Source organism: Triticum dicoccoides, chromosome 3B, assembly GCF_002162155.2.
Source record: "Triticum dicoccoides isolate Atlit2015 ecotype Zavitan chromosome 3B, WEW_v2.0, whole genome shotgun sequence".
Classification (NCBI taxonomy): Eukaryota; Viridiplantae; Streptophyta; class Magnoliopsida; order Poales; family Poaceae; genus Triticum; species Triticum dicoccoides.
The window spans coordinates 294,215,357-294,235,230 of record NC_041385.1 but is presented as its reverse complement, the minus strand read 5'-3'; positions in this window follow the sequence as shown (position 1 = coordinate 294,235,230).

Here is a 19,874-nt window from a genome sequence, read left to right as displayed (position 1 = left end):
AAAGAAAACTAGTGGGTGTGCATCCAACTCGCTTGCTCATGAAGACCTAGGGCATTTGAGGAAGCCCATTGTAGGAATATACAAGCCAAGTTCTATAATGAAAAATTCCCACTAGTATAAAAAGGAGAACTTTATGAGACTCACTACATGAAGAACAAGGTGCTACTTTGAAGCACAATATATGAGAGTCACTACATGAGGGACAAGGTGCTACTTTGAAGCACAAGTGTGGAAAAAGAGATAGTAGCATTGCCCTTTTTTCTGTTCTTGTTTTTCTTTTTTTTTCCCTTTTTTGGGCCTTTTTTCTTTTCTTTTGGCCTTTCTCTTTTTTTTCTTTTTTTTTGGGCAATGCTCTAACAATGATGATCATCACACTTCTATTGATTACAACATAAGGATTACAACTCGAAACTTAGAACAAGATATGACTCTATATGATTGCCTCCGGCGGTGTACCGGGATGGTGCAATGAATCAAGAGTGACATGTATGAAAAATAATGCATGGTGGCTTTGCCACAAATACGATGTCAACTACATGATCATGCAATGGCAATATGACAAAAGTAATGTATGTCATGATGATGATGATGGAAGTTGCATGGCAATATATCTCGGAATGGCTATGGAAATGCCATAATAGGTAGGTATGGTGGCTGTTTTGAGGAAGATATAAGGAGGTTTATGTGTGATAGAGCGTATCGTATCACGGGGTTTGGATGCACCGGCGAAGTTTGCACCAACTCTCAAGGTGAGAAAGGGCAATGCACGGTTCCGAAGAGTCTAGCAATGGCCGAAAGGTAAAAGTGCGTATAATCCATGGACTCAGCATTAGTCAAAAGAACTCATATGCTTATTGCAAAAATTTAGAAGTCATCAAAAACCAAGTACTACGCGCATGCTCCTAGGGGGATAGATTGGTAGGAAAAGACCATCGCTCGTCCCCGACCGCACTCATAAGGATGAACAATCCAGGTACACTTCATGTTTCAAATTTGTTACACAACTTTAAACAAACATGCATGCTACGAGACTTGCTAACTTCAACACAAGCATTATTTAAATTCATAATCACCCAACTAGCATGACTTTAATATCACTACCTCCACATCTCAAAACAATTATCAAGTATCAAACTTTTCTTAATATTCAACACACTCATAAGAAAGTTTCACATATCTTGAATACCAAGTACATTAATATTAACCAAATTACCATGCTATTAACGACTCTCAAAATAATCTAAGTGAAGAATGAGAGATCATATATTTCTCAAAATAAAACTACCACCATGCTCTAAAAGATATAAGTGAAGTACTAGAGCAAATCACAAACTACTCCGAAAGATATAAGTGAAGATCAATGAGTAGCTAAATAATCATGTAACTATGCGAAGACTCTCTCTCTCATTAAAGAATTTCAGATCTTGATACTTTATTCAAACATCAAGAAAATCTAAATAAAACATTGCAAGGATAGCACAACTCATGTGAAGAAGGAAAAACTTAGGCTCAACCGATACTAACCGATAGTTGTTGAAGAAGAAAGGTGGGATGCCTACCGGGGCATCCCCAAGCTTAGATGTTTGAGACTTCTTGAAATATTATCTTGCCATGCCTTGGGCCTCCCCAATCTTGAACTTTTGTGTCTCCTTAATTCATCTCATATCATGGTTTCTCTTTTTATCAAAAGCTTCATTCACAACAAACTCAACAAGGACTCGTGAGATAGGTTAGTATAAACCAATGCAAACCTTATCATTTTCTACTATAACAAATCACTAAAATTATTATTGAACATTGCATACTAAATGCCTCTGCATATTTAATACTCCTATCCTCAAATAGAATCATTAAACAAGCAAACATATGCAAACAATGCAAAGATAACAGCAATCTGCCAAAACACTACAGTCTGTAAAGAGTGCAAGAGTATCAATACTTCCCTAACTCCAAAAATTATGAACTAAAATTCCCACAGTAATAAATTTATCAGATCTCAATATGAAAGAAGATTCATCATTATACCACTCTCTGACTTCTCTAGGGAATTATTGCAACAGCGGTAAACTTTCTGTTTTCAAACAGCAACATGTATACTAGCAAAATAAGCATGGCAAAGGCTATCCTTGACTTATTTATTGAAACTAAAGATGCAAAACATTATTCTAACTAACAGAAAGCAAAAACTAACAAAAGTAAACGACTCTCCAAGCAAAACACATATCATGTGGTGAATAAAAGTATAGCTCCAAGTAAAGTTACGATGGTACGAAGACGAAAGAGGGGATGCCTTCCGGGGCATCCCCAAGCTTAGGATTTTGGTTATTATTGAATATTATCTTGGGGTGCCTTGGGCATCCCCAAGCTTAGGCTCTTGCCACTCCTTATTCCATAGTCCATCGAATCCTTACCCAAAACTTGAAAACTTGACAACACAAAACTTAACAGGAAACTCGTAAGCTCCGTTAGTGAAAGAAAAGAAAACACCACGTCAAGGTACTGTTATGAACTCATTCTAAATTCATATTAGTATAATATCTACTGTACTCCAACTTATCTATGGTTCATACCCTCCAATACTACTCATAGATTCATCAAAATAAGCAAACAACACATAGAAAACAGAATCTGTCAAAAATAGAACAGTCTGTAGTAATCTGTATCAAACGTATACTTCTGGAACTCCAAAAATCCTACCGAATTAGGAAGTCCTATGCAATTTGTGTACCAATCCATATAAAAAAGAATCAGATCAAGAGGAAGTTTCTGTGAATTAACAAAACTAAATTACTGGGCGCAAAAGTTTCTGATTTTCAGCAGGATCAACACAACTATCACCGTAAGCTATCCTAAAGGTCTTACTTGGAACTTTATTGAAACAAAAGCTATAAAACATGATTACTACAGTAGCATAATCATGTGAACACACAAAAACAGTAATGATAAATATTGGGTTGTCTCCCAACAAGCGCTTTTCTTTAATGCCTTTTCAAGCTAGGCATGATGATGACAATGATGCTCACATAAAAGATAAGAATTGAAACATAACGGGAGCATCATGAAGCATATGACTAGCAATTTTAAGTCTAACCCACTTCCTATGCATAGGGATTTTGTGAGCAAACAAATTATGGGAACAATAATCAGCTTGCATAGGAAGGTCAGACAAGCATAACTTCAAGATTTTAAGCACATAGAGAGGAAACTTGACATTATTGCAACTCCTACAAGCATATGTTCCTCCCTCATAATAATTTTCAGTAGCATCATGAATGAATTCAAGAATATAACCAGCACCTAAAGCATTCTTTTCATGACCTACAAGCATAGAAAATTTACTACTCTCCACATAAGCAAAATTCTTCTCATCAATAGTAGTGGGAGCAAACTCAGCAAAATAACTATCATATGATTGAAAATTAAGATCAAGATGTCAAGTTTCATAGTTATACTTATTCTTTAAAGCATACGTGTCATCACAATAATCATCATAGATAGGAGGCATGCTTTCATCATAGTAAATTTACTCATCAAAGCTTGGGGGACAAAAAATATCATCTTCATCAAACATAGCTTCCCCAAGCTTGTGGCTTTGCATATCATTAGCATCATGGATATTCAAGGAATTCATACTAACAACATTACAATCATGCTCATCATTCACATATTTCATGCCAAGCATTCTATGTAATTCTTCTTCTAGCACTTTGGCACAATTTTCCTTTCCGTCATACTCACGAAAGATACTAAAAAGGTGAAGCATATGAGACAAACTCAATTCCATTTTTTTCTAATTTTCTTTTATAGACTAACTAGTGCGAAAACAAGAAACAAAAAGATTCGATTGCAAGATCTACAGATATACCTTCAAGCACTCACCTCCCCGGCAGCGGTGCTAGAAAAGAGCTTGATGTCTACTACACAACCTTCTTCTTGTTGACGTTGTTGGGCCTGCAAGTGCACAGGTTTGTAGGACAGTAGCAAATTTCCCTCAAGTGGATGACCTAAGGTTTATCAATCCGTAGGAGGCGTAGGATGAAGATGGTCTCTCTCAAGCAACCCTGCAACCAAATAACAAAGAGTCTCTTGTGTCCCCAACACACCCAATACAATGGTAAATTGTATAGGTGCACTAGTTCGGTGAAGAGATGGTGATACAAGTGCAATATGGATGGTAGATAAAGGTATTTGTAATCTGAAAATATAAAAACAGCAAGGTAACAAGTGGTAAAAGTGAGCGTAAATGGTATTACAATGATAGGAAACAAGGCCTAGGGTTCATACTTTCACTAGTGCAAGTACTCTCAACAATTATAACATAGATAGATCACATAACAAGCCCTCAACATGCAACAAAGAGTCACTCCGAAACCAATAGTAGCGGAGAACAAACATAGAGATTATGGTAGGGTACGAAACCACCTCAAAGTTATTCTTTCGGATCAATCTATAAAAGAGTTCGTACTAGAATAACACCTTAACAAACAAATCAACCAAAACCCTAATGTCACCTAGATACTCCATTGTCACCTCAAGTATCCGTAGGCATACATCAAGTACACAAAGTACTTCAAAGAGTGCCCCAAAGTTTCTATCAGAGAGTCAAGAACGTGTGCCAACCCCTATGCATAGGTTCACAATGTCACAAAACCCACAAGTTGATCACCAAAACATACATCAAGTGGCACATGATATCCCATTGTCACCACAGATAATCACGGCAAGACATACATCAAGTGTTGTCATAAAAGACTCAATTCGATAAGATAACTTCAAAGGGGAAATTCAATTCATCACAAGAGAGTAGAGGGGGAGAAACATCATAAGATCCAACTACAATAGCAAAGCTCGGGATACATCAAGATCGTGCCATAGAGGGAACACGAGAGAGAACACAAGAGAGAGAGAGAGAGAGATTAAACACATAGCTACTGGTACATACCCTCAGCCCCGAGGGTGAACTACTCCCTCCTCGTCATGGAGAGCGCTGGTATGATGAAGATGGCCACCGGTGATGGGTTCCCCCACCAGCAGGGTGCCGGGAAGGGCTCCCAAATGGTTTTTGGTGGCTGTAGAGGCTTGCGGCGGCGGAACTCCCAATCTATCTTTTGTTCTGGAAGTTTTAGGGTACAAGAGTATATATGGGTGCAGGGGGCACGTCAGAGGAGCTACGGGGGCCCCACGAGGCAGGGGGCGCGCCCGGGGGCGTGGGCGCGCCCGGGGGCGTGGGCGCGCCCCCACCCTCGTGGGCAGCCCGTATCTCCCCTGACATGTACTCCAAGTTCCCTGGGTTGCTTTTCTTCCAAAAATAACTTCTCCAGTTGATTTCGTTCCATTTTGACTCCATCTGATATTCATTTTCCTCGAAACACTGAAATAGGCATAAAACAACAAATCTGGGCTGGGCCTCCGGTTAATATGTTAGTCCCAAAAATAATATAAAAGTGGAAAATAAAGCCCAATATTGCCCAAAACAGTAGATAAAGTAGCATGGTGCAATCAAAAATTATAGATACGTTGGAGACGTATTACAGGCCCAGGAGGGAAATCGGCCCGCGCGAGGCCGCCACTTCGAAGGCGTAAATGCGAAGTACGCCTTCAGCCGATGGTCGAACCGGTGCGCTTTTAAACCTGACGGGTGGGTTCCACCCGTCAGGGCATGAGGCTGACGGACAGGGCCCACGGCCGTCGTTGTCTACCTCCATCCAGAGGCGACGGCGAGCTCGCCGACGGCAATTTAGGGCACATGAGGATGCGTGGGTGGTACCATTGGACTCAGGGGGATGTCGTTGTTCGGGTGGTGGTGGAGATGGTCGCCGGAGCAGCCTGGTTCGCCGGCGATGATGTCAGGCGGCGGAGGTGCTTCGGGCGTCGATGATTCCGGCCTTTCCTGGCTGCAACAAGAGTGGGGGAGAGAGGGGAAAGGGTCAGCGAGGCCGCGCGGTTCTAGATCAAGAGAAAACGGGGGCGGAGGAGGCCTGTACCGCACGAACGCCGACGAGCCGAGGCGGCAGAGCTCGATCTCGATCTCGAGCTTGGGCGGCTCTGGAGACGAATGGGTGGTGCGGGAGGTTGATTAGGAGTGTGGGGGAGCGACAGGGAGTGAGAGAGGGGCTTAGGGTTTCCTTTTATAGGCTGGCCGAGGTCCACCGTAGGCGTGGCCTATGGGTGCCTACAGGATCGGTTCGGGTGGCCGTTAGAGAGGGAATGGGGGCTTGGGGGTGTTTGTGGGATTGGTTTTGGGTGCCAGGGAGAGAGAGGAGGAGAGGGACTAGCTGCGGGCGGGACATAGGACAGGCGCGGTCATTGGCCGAGCGGGGCAGCGCTCTGGCGCGAGCTGCAGGAGAGAAAGGAGGGCGTGTGAGCAAGTCAGCAGCCTGCTGGCGTGGAGCGGACGTCGAGGGGCATCAACTGGCGCGCGGGGGAGGCTGGAGTGGTCGGGGGACACGGCATCAACGACCAGGTGCCCAGCCAGGTGCTCCAGAGCATCACTTTGGCCGCTATCCGCGGTTTTCCCGTGTCCCCACGCGTCCACTTGTGTCTGGCAGCTGGAGGGGGCATGGGCAAAAGCTGGAGAGAGCCTTGGATGCTCTGGAAAGCTGAGGGGAGAGAAGGAGGTTGAGAGAGAGGGAGGAATCTGTTGTCCAGAGAAGAATAATGGGGTTCCTCCTCCCTTCATCATTCCTTCCTCGGGCAGAAAAGCATCCAGGTGATAGGGGGGAACTAGGAGGGGTTGTGGTAAAAAGCAGAGCTCATGGAGATTAGTGGGAGAGGCCAAAAATGGGATTTTGGTAAAGCGGCAGAAGGTGTTTGATGCTGGTTTGGGCAAGTAGATGATTTCCATTTGTCATGTGACTCCACAGGGTGAAATGGCACATATAACTAGGGCCTTCCACCCATTTTGAGCTCATTTCGGCAAAGTTGCCAATGCAACTTTTGTAAACGCTAGAAATTGACAAGAATGAACTTGTGCATATCTAGTTGAGCAAATCACTTCTCCTTGATGCACCACTTGGTGTGGTGGCCTCATTTGGTCATGTGATCATGTTCACAAAAGTTGGGATCAAGGAGAGAAAGTTGGTAGTACAACGTTGTTCGAATTTGATTCTGGTCAGAGGGGGTTTTGGGGCATTTTGGTGAACCAAAATGACCTTAATTGAGATGAGGCTTTGCAAGGTGAACACAATATGCATTTGTGACTTGTTGGATTTTCCTTGGATTTTTATGAAAATATTTCCTGTAGAAATATTTCAAATCCTTGAAATGGGCAGGAATGGTTTTGACCAATATTTTGAACATGACCATGGGTTTAAACTCTTATATATGGAAAATATATGTCCACTGGGTTTCCCTGATTTTCCTCAAACATTTTTGAATCTTTAAAATAATTTTAACCTATTAAAGACTATTTCTGTCCTAAAGAAAAAGCATTTAAATAAAATAGGAAAATTACCTTTAAAATTATATTTTTGTGGTTTATGGAAATCCTATATCTAATAGGTTTCAAATATACTCTTTGAAATATTTTTCATCCCCGAAATCAAGTACTTGTAGTGCAAACCTTAATTCAGGGGTTTTTGGAAAACTATTTTTTTTGAAAAAACTATTTGGCAAAATTATTTTTGTAAGAAAATACTATATTGCACTATACACATGGCATGATAATTGGGCAGAAGTTTTGGGGCAAGGAGATGAAGTATATGAGGTGGAGTTGTGTTGACTTTTAAAGAGCACATGAAAATCACAGAGAGAAGAACCAACTCCAAAGAAAAAGCCAAGTAATGCAAAAGTTTTTGTTGGTCCAAATTTTCATGCTTTATTAATGCAAATGCCATGTTACACAAAGCAGGGTGTGACAGAGCTCCAGGACGCCGTGAAGAAATGTGAGTCCTTGGAGCGCAACATTGCGGATCAAGAGTCCAAACTTGCCAAGGCCCGCCAAAGTAGACAAGATGCCCGGGTTGAAGCCCAGGGCACCCTCCAGGAAGTCCAGGAGGCCAGAAAAATCACGGCGAGTAAGGCCTTTATTATGGAGAGAAAATATGTGAAGAAAAGGTTCCTCTTACTAACCCGGATTTGGAGTTCTCCAGGGGCGTTTGCGGATCTGCCGCACAACGTTTCAGACATTGTGGAGTTCTTTCGAGCCGAAGAGGGGAGCTCTATGGAGAAGCAGTTTTGGTCGCAATACCTTGCGCCAGAACATCCGGTGCTCTTTAGTGATCAGTTAAAACAGCTGGTCGAACTGCATAGGGTGGCCGAACTAGCCATGAAGGATTTCATAATCCGGCTATGGCTCGCCGAAGCCATACCCAGCAGCTACTTCGGGCTCGTGAAGCGGTTGTTCAGTGTCTGCCCTCGACTTGATTCCATCAAGCGGCCGGTCTGCATCTAAGGCGCGCGAATGGCCTTCGCTCGAGTCAAGATATAGTGGGCGAAGATGGATGCCGTGAAGCTTGCGACCGAGGGACCGCCCGCGGGTAAGGAGCACCGCACACCCGAGCAGTATCTTGAAGATGTCCTAAAGGGATCCCGCATTCTAGAGGGGCAGTGTTCAAAAGACATCATCTTTGAATGAAGTCATTCATACTGTCACTTCCGGTATTATGAAACAGATTCATTATGTAATATAATGCCTGTTATTTAAAATTTTACATCCTGTGCGACCGTTTTGTTCAATCTGAGAGTTGGCCAGTCGTCGGCTTCAGCCCCCATGTAGGTAGTACGGGGGTGTTCAGGATGAATCTAAACACTCTTTATCCCAGAGTTTGATCCTTAAAGGAGGTGTTTAGCGCAATGAACAGGCAATCGGACTATGTGGCTTTATCACCCTCACTTAGCCATAGGAGTTTGACAAATAGAAATGTATGCGCAGCCCCTAGTATTTGTAAGTCCGAACATGGGGTGTTGTAAACACCTCATCGGATAAAAACCGATTCATCGTATAATGTGGAAAAAATCACAAAAGATTTGTAACCACTCAAACAGCTGACCGGCTCATGCCGCATCATGACAGTCAGTTTTCAGCTTTTTCTACTAAGGTGCTCATCCGGATAAACCAGGACACAATCACAGTAGTTCTCCCTTTACTATCCTAGCCGATATAGTGGAACGTAAGGTAGTAAGCACAGGAGCCGGGCAACCCAACTATTGACCAAAGACATGATTCGGAGTCAATGCATATAATGCTAAAGTTCGGGGAGCCGAACTATACTGTAAAAAAGTGTTCGGACTTTGTTGTTGTATTATGGGGCATGATGTATCCCCTAGCGAATTAAGGCGTACCTGAGTGTATGGTGCAATTGATAAGAATATCAAGAAAAAGAAAAATGAAGCAATAGGCTAATGCCACAGAAACTGGGCTGTAAACTATTTTCCATTATAGTTTGATTAATACGTCAAAGCGTATTTGTACAAGTACTGCGATAAGCAACATGGCTATTTAACATGCCACGACCAAGGGAGAGCTGCGTGCGGGTCCTCAAAACAGGCATAACGATCGTTTAAAGAGACCACCTAGAAATTCCCTTATACATGAATGCTTCTTGCCGTCTTGGTGTATTCGTCTGTTGATGGGTCCGACAATCAGGCCACCAGGAAAGGCCTAGGAAAAAAAGGAAACCTGAAAAGAAGAAGAAAAAGTGAAAGTATGTGGGTCCAGGGGAGGTTGAGCCGTATTATGGACCACGATCTAGCTGTGGCTCTGTCTTTGCCCATGGTATTTTGAGTGCGTAGTTATGTACGCGCGGTACGAATGCCGCCATTTGGTCGGGATTGGGAATGGAGACCGAATTGCTAGTCAAGCTCTTGATGAGCTGGACTATCCTGCTATAGAGTAGTTCAGACTCATTTGACAGTGTCTGAGAGCTTGGCCATAAAATTAAGGTTCTGCCTAAAAAGGCCGCTGTATGCTTCTACTGTGAGGGCAGCTGTGTGTTCCTTGGTACGGAGGGAGCGTTCTATGTTTCCATTGACTTTTATGACACCGCGTGGTCCAGGCATCTTGAGCTTGAGATAAGCGTAGTGTGGCACCGCATTGAGTCGAGCGAATGCGGTTCGTCCGAGCAATGTGTCATAGCCACTTCAGAAGGGGACGATATCGAAGATCAACTCTTCGCTTTGGAAGTTCTCCGGGGATCCGAAGGCCACCTCTAGTGTGATCGAGCCTGTACAGCGGGCCTCTACACCTGGTATGACTCCTTTAAAGGTGGTTTTAGTGGGCTTGATCCTTGAGGGATCAATACCCATTCTGCGCATTGTATCCTGAAACAGTTGGTTCAGGCTGCTGCCACCGTCCATGAGGACTCGAGTAAGATGGAATCCATCAATGATTGGGTCGAGGACCAGTGCGGCTAAACCGCCATGATAGATACTGGTCGGATGGTCCCTGCGATCGAAGGTGATCGGGCACGATGACCATGGGTTGAACTTTGTGGCGACTGGCTCCATCGCGTAGACGTCCCTGAGCACACGCTTGTGCTCCCTCTTGGGGATATGGGTAGTGTAGATCATGTTAACCGTTTTAACTTGGGGGAGGGGGAAACTTCTTCTGTCCTCTTGTGTTCGGTGGCCAGGGCTCCTCGTCATCGTCCTCGCTTTGTGACCCCTTCTCCTTGTTCTCGGCATTTAGCTTCCCAGCCTATTTAAAAACCTAACAGTCTTTGTTGGTATGATTGGCTGGTTTATCAGGAGTGCCATGGATTTGACATGGTCGATCGAATATGCGGCCCAAGCTGGATGAGCCCAGATTGTTTCTTTTATATTGCTTCTTCTGCTGACCAGACTTAGAGCCACTAAATCCGGTGTTGACCGCCATGTCCTCGGTGTTGTCACTGTTGCTTCGACGCTTGTGTCTGTTGTGTCGGGGCTTGCTGTTGCTATTTATGGCTTCAGAAGTGCCAGGTTCGCTTGTATTGTTATTGCTACGGGCCAGCCAGCTATCGCAGAGCCGGGTCATAAGTGTCATGAGGGCTGCCATGGACTTCGGTTTTTCTTGGCCGAGGTGTCGGGCGAGCCATTCGTCATGGATGCTATGTTTAAGGGCCGCTATGTCAGTGTACTAAAGTAGGGGCACTCCTTTGTAACCCTTACTTGTGCACCGGCAGTCAGAGCCGCGCCCACGGCCACGCTTAGCAGGGCAGAGGGAGGAGCCAAAACCGCAAGGTGGACAAAGCAACGCCAAAAGAGAGACACAAAGAGCAAGAAGACGAGGTGGTTTCCCCCGACAAGACCCTTGCCGGGGTGACCTCCACGACCCCGGCAAGGACCTTGTCGGGGTGACTTACCCAATGCCAGCAGGGCGCGCCATCCTTGAGCCCCAGGCTTGCCAACACCACCAACCACGCTGGGACCAAGGCTCGGGAGGCGCCTCCATGATGCCTTGTAGATCTTTGTGAAGACAAGAAGCACTTCAAACCAGATGAGGATTAGAAGACGACGAACCTCGGCGAGATCCTTGCCGGGGAAACCCACAAGACCTCCGGCAAGATCATTGCCAGGGATGACCATGACACCACGGCAAGACCCTTGCCGGGGCCCTAGCAAGTTCCTTGCCGAGGATATCCGTGGGGACACAGCCAGGCCCACGCCCGCCAAGTTTCCACCCCCTCTCCCATGCAGCTGCCAATCCACCAGCTAGGTAGGCACATGCGTGTCGACGTGAGCCTTCCAAGCCAACTCAGCGCATGCCTACGTGGTGGCATGCAAATCTTTGTGAAGGCCCTACCACTGTGCCACCTCAGCAGCCAGCCAGCCTACATGGCGCTGACCGCCTCGCTTGCCCGGGCGTGTGCCGAAGTAGGGCAACGCGGCGGTAAAGTGAGAGGGACGCCTAAGGGGCGCATTAAGTGCATCTTGTCCCGTAATGGCAAGCAATAAGCTTAGCCACCGTACACCGATGCCACCTCCTGTGTGCCACTTTGGCAACCCCCTTGACTATAAAAGGAGGCCCAAGGCATCTAGGAGAATGATTCGGACCCTGGGACAAGTTACGCTCATTGTAGCTAGCTCAAGAAGTCCAAGAACACAGATATACACATCAAAGCAGTACAAGGGTATTACGCATCCTCGTGGCCCGAACCTGGGTAAATGACTAGAGTGCTTGTGCTGACTGCTGATCCCGCTCTTCTCACGACCCCGCGCCCCGCAACCGTAGTAGGGATTCTTGTGATCCCATAGGTGTCATTTCCACCGACATATTTGGCGCGCCAGGTAGGGGGCACACAGTTGTGAGAATCTGGTCCGGACGTTAGTCTAGCAATTTCTCTGTCGCCATGGCTTCCAAGGAAGAAGGCAACCAAGCGAGCAGCTCCGTCAGCGGATGCAGCAAGCGTTCGCGCGACGCCATGAAAGCTAAGTCATGCATAAACTCTGAGTAATCCCTTTTTATATAAGGTTATCCTCCTCGGAAATCTTTCCTTTGTATAAGAAACCTGCACGCAGTTGAGCCCTTCCATTATTGGCAACGACCTTGGTCTATTTCAAGTCCGCTCAACAGATTGAGCGGCTGCATCGAGAACGGCGGGGTGGCCTTCCGCTATTGGCAACGGTCTCGTTCTATCTCGAGTCCGCTCGGCAGCTCGAGCGGCCGCGGTGATAATGTCAAGGTGGCTCGCATGGCAGCAAGCACACGCTGCCGACCGCTAAAGGATCCATCCTTCAAAGCGCCACGGTTTGGGTTCACACACCGGCAAGCCTGCCCAATTGGTGTAGGGCGGATATACAAGGAGGGATAGAAGAGGGAAATAACATGCATCGATTTAAAACACAACAGAGTTATATTACAACAATTGTTGCTGCGGTTCTAACTAAAGATATGAATTTTCATGGTCGTGAACCTGCAGCAGCAACAAGAAACGTGGTGCCTAATCCCGGCGATGGCCCTCTACCCTTTGAATTCCGCCAACGCGGCTGATGATGGGCTCGATGCGCTACTCAAGCACCGTGAGGTCTGCGTCCCCCAGCAAGCTATCCAGTGCGGCGTTGAAGTCAGGTTCAGGGTTCCGGTATGTCAGCTTGGTGAGGACCTTAGTCATGGCGCCCCAGCAAAGTGGCCGGGCTTCGCTGGCCAGGGAGCTCGCCCGGTTGGAGTCAAATCGCTCCAGGGCCCCAAGAACGCCCTCGAAGGACAAGGTTAGCTTGGCGTTGGGGCTCACATTCGGGTCCGGGGCGTAACTCATGTCCGGCATCCCCATGTCGGCCAACTGCTTGGTGATCCTGTTGGCTACGTTGGTGAGCCGGCTGATCCAGAGGTCCTCGTCCTTCATGAAATCCACGTGGTTGGTGGCGTCATTCTTCCACAGCTGCCTATCCTCCGCCAGGCACTTGGTCAGGGCTCCCTCCCGGGTCTTGGCCTCCGTAAGAGTCTTCTCAAGACCCTCGAGCTTCATCTTCACGTCCTTGATGGAGTCGTTGGTGCGAGCGAGCTATTCGGCATTGGCAACGATGTCGTCCGGGACCACCGTCAGGGCGCAGCTGGCCGTGTCCCTCTCCTTCGTCAGCTGATCGGCCCTGGCCTTCAGGCCGTCCCGCTCCGCCTACAGCTCCTTCACCTTGTTGCCGTGGGCTAGAGCTTGGGCATCGAGCGCTTCCTTGTGCTTATGCTCCAGCTCACGGGTTCGCGTTGCGGCAAGCTTCTCGACCTCCTCGTCCTTGCCGTGGAGTGTGGCAGCAAGTGTCACCTCACGGGCGACGAGGTCCTCTTCCTGAGAGTCCAGCTTGGCTTGGCGCTGGGACCAAGCAGCCTCGGCCTTGGAGGCCTCTTCCTTTGCCGCCTCCTGGGATTTCTCAATGTCAGCCTATTTCAGGACAAGCTCCAGCTCGTGCTCCGCCAGCTGGCATTGTGCAACCTTCATCTCCTCGTGGGCCTGGTGGAACTAGGCCTGCGCCTCGGTGACGTGCTTCTCCAAGTCTGTCTCCGCCTTGGCTGCCACGACCTTCCTAGACTTTTCCTTGTTCAGGCGGTCACGATGGTGCGCCTGCAGCTTCCAGAAGCTGGCGCCCATGGCCTGAAGAAGCTCCTACTCCTAGGTGCCACTGCCATTGGCGCTCGGTTCCTCGATGACCTCGAGCCCGGAAGCAGCGAGCACTTCATCATCGAACACCTCCACCTCGGCTGGCGCCCTGGTGCTCCCCGTCCCCGGGAGGTGAACGAACAAGTCATCGCTCACCTTCAGATATTTGTCAGAGCCGGAGGCAGCGGATGAGGAGGGTTGGTCGTCAACCACCTCCTCCTCGGTGGCGGCCATGATAGCCTCCCCAGCAGCGGCCCTGCCGGCCTCCTCGCCAGCGGTCTTGCCGGTTTCCTCGGTAGCGCCCTTGTCAGCCTCCTCGGCGGCAGCCTCGCCGGTCTCTCCGGCAAACCCCTTGGCAGCATCCTCGGCCTCGGTCTGGGCGGCCTCCTCTGCGGCGACCTTGTCAGCCTCGGCCACGGCTGAGGGAGTCCTGGGTTAGGGGGTATCCGGATAGCCGGACTATACACTTTGGCTGGACTGTTGGACCGTGAAGATACAAGACTCAAGACTTCGTCCCGTGTCCGGATGGGACTCTCCTTTGTGTGGAAGACAATCTTGGCGATCCGGATATTATATTTCCTTCTTTGTAACCGACTCCATGTAAATTGTAGCCCTCTCCAGTGTCTATATAAACCGGAGGGTTTAGTCCTTAGAGACAGAATCATAATCATCATAGGCTACCTTCTAGGATTTAGCCTCTACGATCTCGTGGTAGATCAACTCTTGTAACAATCATATCATCAATATCAATCAAGCAGGAAGTAGGGTTTTACCTCCATCAAGAGGGCCCGAACCTGGGTAAAACATTGTGTCCCTTGCCTCCTGTTACCATTAGCCTTAGACGCACAGATCGGGACCCCCTACCCGAGATCCGCCGGTTTTGACACTGACATTGGTGCTTTCATTGAGAGTTCCACTATGATGTCGCTGCAAGGCTTGATGGCTCCTTCAATCAACAACAACATGGCCCAGGGTGAGACTTTTCTCCCTGGATAGATCTTCGTGTTTGGCGGCTTCGTACTGCGGGCCAATTCGGTTGGCCATCCGGAGCAGATCGACAGCTGTGCCCCTAGCCATCAGGTCAGGTTCGGAAACTCAAACTACATGTCTTATGTCCGCGGAGACTTGATCTTCAATGGATTCGGGCCTGCGCCAGGAGCGCCGGACAGTCACGATGAGCACGGCTTAGGCCTGCTGTCGGACAATCCTCGGGATATCGCCCCTGCAGGAGCCCCGGACCTAAATCCGGTGCAGATTGCGTCCCCCGAGGACGGGTGGATGGACCTCGCATCGGAGGCCGCACACTCATTGGCGGTAGAGACGACCACAGGCTTCACCCCCAAGGAAGCCTGTGACACCGGACCCCCGAACTCGTATCCAGTTGTAGGTACCAGTCCGCGCACTCCCGAGCCCGCCGAATCTGGTTGGGCTCCGGTAATGGAGTTCACTGCTGCGGATATCTTCCAGCACTCGCCCTTTGGCGACGTGCTGAACTCATTAAAGTCTCTCTCTTTGTCAGGAGACTCTTGGTCTAACTATGTCCGACTCGAGTGGAAGGAGGCGGCGAAGGAATTCGTGGCCCACCCACCACCCACTTCATTGCCACGGTCGATGATTTAACCGACGTGCTTGACTTCAACTCTAAAGACATCAAGGGTATGGATGACGATGTAGGAGAAGAACCACCGCCCACGGGGTAGTGGATAGCCACCTCCTCATATGATATATATATGGTGGACACTCCGAAAGAAACCAATGGCGATGAAGCAATGGAGGATAACCCCTCAAGGAAGAAAGCAAAGCATGGACGTCGTCGGTGCCGCTCCAAGCCCCTCCACAGCAATACCAGCACAGGAGACGAAAACAATCCGGATGATGCCGAAGATGAATACAACCCCAATCAGCCTGCCTTCGAGCAGGCCGAACAGGAAGATGGGCAGGTCAGCCCAGACGAACAGGCGATGGATGGATATCCGGAGGAGAACAACTACATGCCCCCTCCGGAGACGAGATTAGCTTCGGCGACGACGAGTTCGACGTGCCTGAGGACCCCGTGGAGCAGGAGCGCTTCAAGTGCCGGCTTATGGCCACTTCAAGGAGCCTAAAAAAGAAGCAACAACAGCTCCAAGCTGATCAAGACCTGCTCACAGACAGATGGACCGAAGTCCTAGCAGCTGAGGAATACGGACTCGGGCACCACACGGCTGACCCGCCACCTCGTGGCCGGGATAAAACGACATATCAACCAGAATACCAGCCCGCACCCCTAAGCCAATACACTACAGCCTGGGGTAATAGGCAGGACTTGCAAGACATACTGGAAAACATGGCAGGACAGCCAAGATCGACCTACGGATCACGGGGGCGCACCCCAACACATGACGATGATCGTCACGCTGGATACACTAGAAGAAGAACTCCAAAACAAGGAACATCGCTCTCGCATCAAGATCATCGCATAACCTGTACCTGCAACTGTTGTTGTAGTAATCTGTGTGCCACGAGGACTCAGCAATCCCATTACAATGGGTATCAAGACTAGCAAAGCTTAAAGGGTATGGAATGGATAAGTGGTGAGGTTGCAGCATCGACTAAGCATATATGGTGGCTAACATACGCAAAATAAGAGCGAGAAGAGAAGCAAACGGAATGGTAGAGAAGCTTGAAGTGATCAAGAAGTGATCCTGAAACTACTAACGTTCATACATAACCCAAAACCGTGTTGACTTCCCGGACTCCGCCGAAAAGACACCATCACGGCAACACCCACGGTTGATGCTTTTAATTCGAATCCGGTGTCAAGTTCTCTAAAACCGGATATTAACAAATTTCCATCTGCCGCATAACCGCGGGCAGGGCTCTCAAAAGTTTATACCCTGCATGGGTGTCCCAACTTAGCCCATCACAAGCTCTCACGGTCAACGAAGGATATTCCTTCTCCGAGGAAGACCCGATCAGTCTCGGAATCCCGGTTTACAAGACATTTCAACAATGGTAAAACAAGACCAGCAAAGCCCCCCGATGTGCCGACAAATCCCGATAGGAGCTGGACATATCTCGTTCTCAGAGCACAATGGATGAGCAAGACGTCGGGTTGGCATAGACCCTGGTTGCCCAGGGGGCGCCGGACATCGCTCGGTTTGGACCAGCACTCGAAGGAGAACTGGCCCGGGGTGGTAAATAAAGATGACCCTCGGGCTCCGGAAACCCAAGGGAAAAAGGCTTAGGTAGGCAAATGGTAAAACCAAGGTTGGGCCTTGCTGGAGGAGTTTTATTCAAAGCAAACTGTCAAGGGGGTCCCATAAATCACCCAACCGCGTAAGGAACACAAAATCAAGGAACATAACACCGGTATGACGGAAACTAGGGCGGCAAGAGTGGAACAAAACACCAGGCATAAGGCTGAGTCTTCCACCCTTTACCAAGTATATAGATGCATTAATTACATAAGAGATATTGTGATATCCCAACATAATCCTGTCCATCATGGAGCAATCTTCAACTTCACCTGCAACTAAGAACGCTATAAGAGGGGCTGAGCAAAGGGGTAACATAGCCAAGTAATGGTTTGCTAGGAAGGGTGAAAAAGGTTAGAGGCTGACATGGCAATTTGGGAAGGCTTGAAGAACAAGTGATAGGTAGCGCGACAAAGCGATAGAACGGAGCAACTAGCATAGCAATGATAGTAATGAGATCCAAGGTGATGGTCATCTTGCTTGAAATACCGCTAGCAAGAAGAACGAGTCCATGAAGAAGACAAACAGGAGAAGAAGAAACAAGCAAGGATGAACGAATCCTCACTATCGCAACGAAACAGGAACTATCGAGAAGAAGCACAACCGGAAAGAAGCAAACAACACAGTAAACACACAACACATAGACACGGCATGATGCACAACCAATCATGATGCATGGCAAAGGCTACCTGAAGCTTCTCATGGCAAGAGAAGGAATGCATACAAGAGCAACACATCAAAGCAAGTTTAAATGAGGCCGGAAACAACATATGACAAAACCGGAAAGACCCCATATGTAAATTTAGAAGTTGGTCCAGATCTGAATAAACCTTATGTTCAAGTTGTTAAACAGCAATTTAAGATGCACCAAGATGATCTACATGAAATTCTAGTCAAGCTACAGATAAAGTTCGTTTAGTTCGGAGCTACGACCTAGAAGATATGAGCAAAACAAGTTAAACATGGCATTAATGCAAAAGACATTCAAACATCAAGAAAACACTCTCAAAACAAGGATTCAACATGACAAGATGAAACTACATGCAAATCTAAGTAAGTTTCATATAAAGCACACTCAAAACGGAGCAACGGTTCAACACATACACTCCATACAAGTTTAAAGGACAAGCTGTCCAAAACAGCAACTAGGCATCTAGCAAGCATCAAAACAATATGCTACAGCACTTCAACATGAAGACAAAAGGCATGGACATGATATACACGTAAATCATGACAAAACATGAACACTGAGCTATCTCCTTAAACCACTACAACATGCTCAAAAGGACATGGCAAGATTGCAAATAATAACAGTTTACAGACTTAGCAGAAATAAAATCAGGTTGCAATGTTTAGAGCTATGAAACATCATGTTACAGCAAGCTATCATGGAAAATTAGAGCATGGCATGCTAATACTAAAGACAAAGAACAAAATTGCCTTACCGAACTAATTCCAAAGATGGTAGCATCCATGCGAACATGGCAAATGATATGACAGATTCAGACATGGCAGAAACAACAATAAGTAGGCATGTTGGTGAGTTTGTACAACTAACCATAGAGCAATACATGGCATGACCAGGTAACCAACAGTAAGAAGACATGTTTATGAAGCTAAGAATGGCAAGAGCAAGGTCATAGGGTGCATGGATCACTAGTTATTGACATGGCAAAACTAAACTTAATGTTAACAGGCTGACAGCAACATTATTTAGCAACTTTGGAGCATGATATGAACAATCTACAGCAAGCTATAAACGCAACCAGGGGTATGGATGAATAGAGCATGACATGTGTAACAAAACATCCTTAGTGAACATCTCCAGATTATGCATACAATGACTTGTAGCAGCAGGTTTACCTAACATCATCACATAACAGATTTAGTCTAGCAAAACAGTAATAGCAAGTACCCTACTTAACGAGCTTGATGCAATTACTACGAGACTCACAAAAATACATGGATTGTACCAATGTAAATATGGCATGATGTAGCTCAAAACATATGTAGACATCAAGCTCATAGGGTGCACACACAAAATGCAATGAAAAAGACAAATCACCAAGTTCTGATAACAGACAACAGTTAACATCATGTAGACTCTTGCAACGATGATTATGGCATCAAGATGGACACAAACAAGCAAGGCACAATGAAACAAAATAAAGAGCATCTCACAATGAACATTTTGATATACTATATGCATGAAATGGAGCAGCACACAGGAAGTTATGGCATGTCAAAGGGGGCACAAGAATGCTGAAAATTACGGGGACAGCCAAAAATCACCTCGCGGAAAAAGTCAACGGGGCGGGACGTAGCGGGACAGAGGGATCCAGGACGCGGGGAGGCCGTTTGGTTGGAGGGATGGGTGGATCTGATCCACCCACCAATGGATCCGGCCGGACGAGCTCCGGCGAGCTCGAGAACGGCGGCTCCGGCAACGAGGCTTGCCGGAGTTGACATGGGGGCGGCGGAGAGGCGTGGCAGAGGAGGTCGGCGAGCTACGGGGAGAGGCGAGAGGCGGCGCCGCTAGAGCGGGGCGGCACGACGGACGGCAGGCGGCAGGGCAGGGTCGTCGCCGACGGGCGGAGGCGGCGGGGATCTGGCGACAAGGCGCGCGACG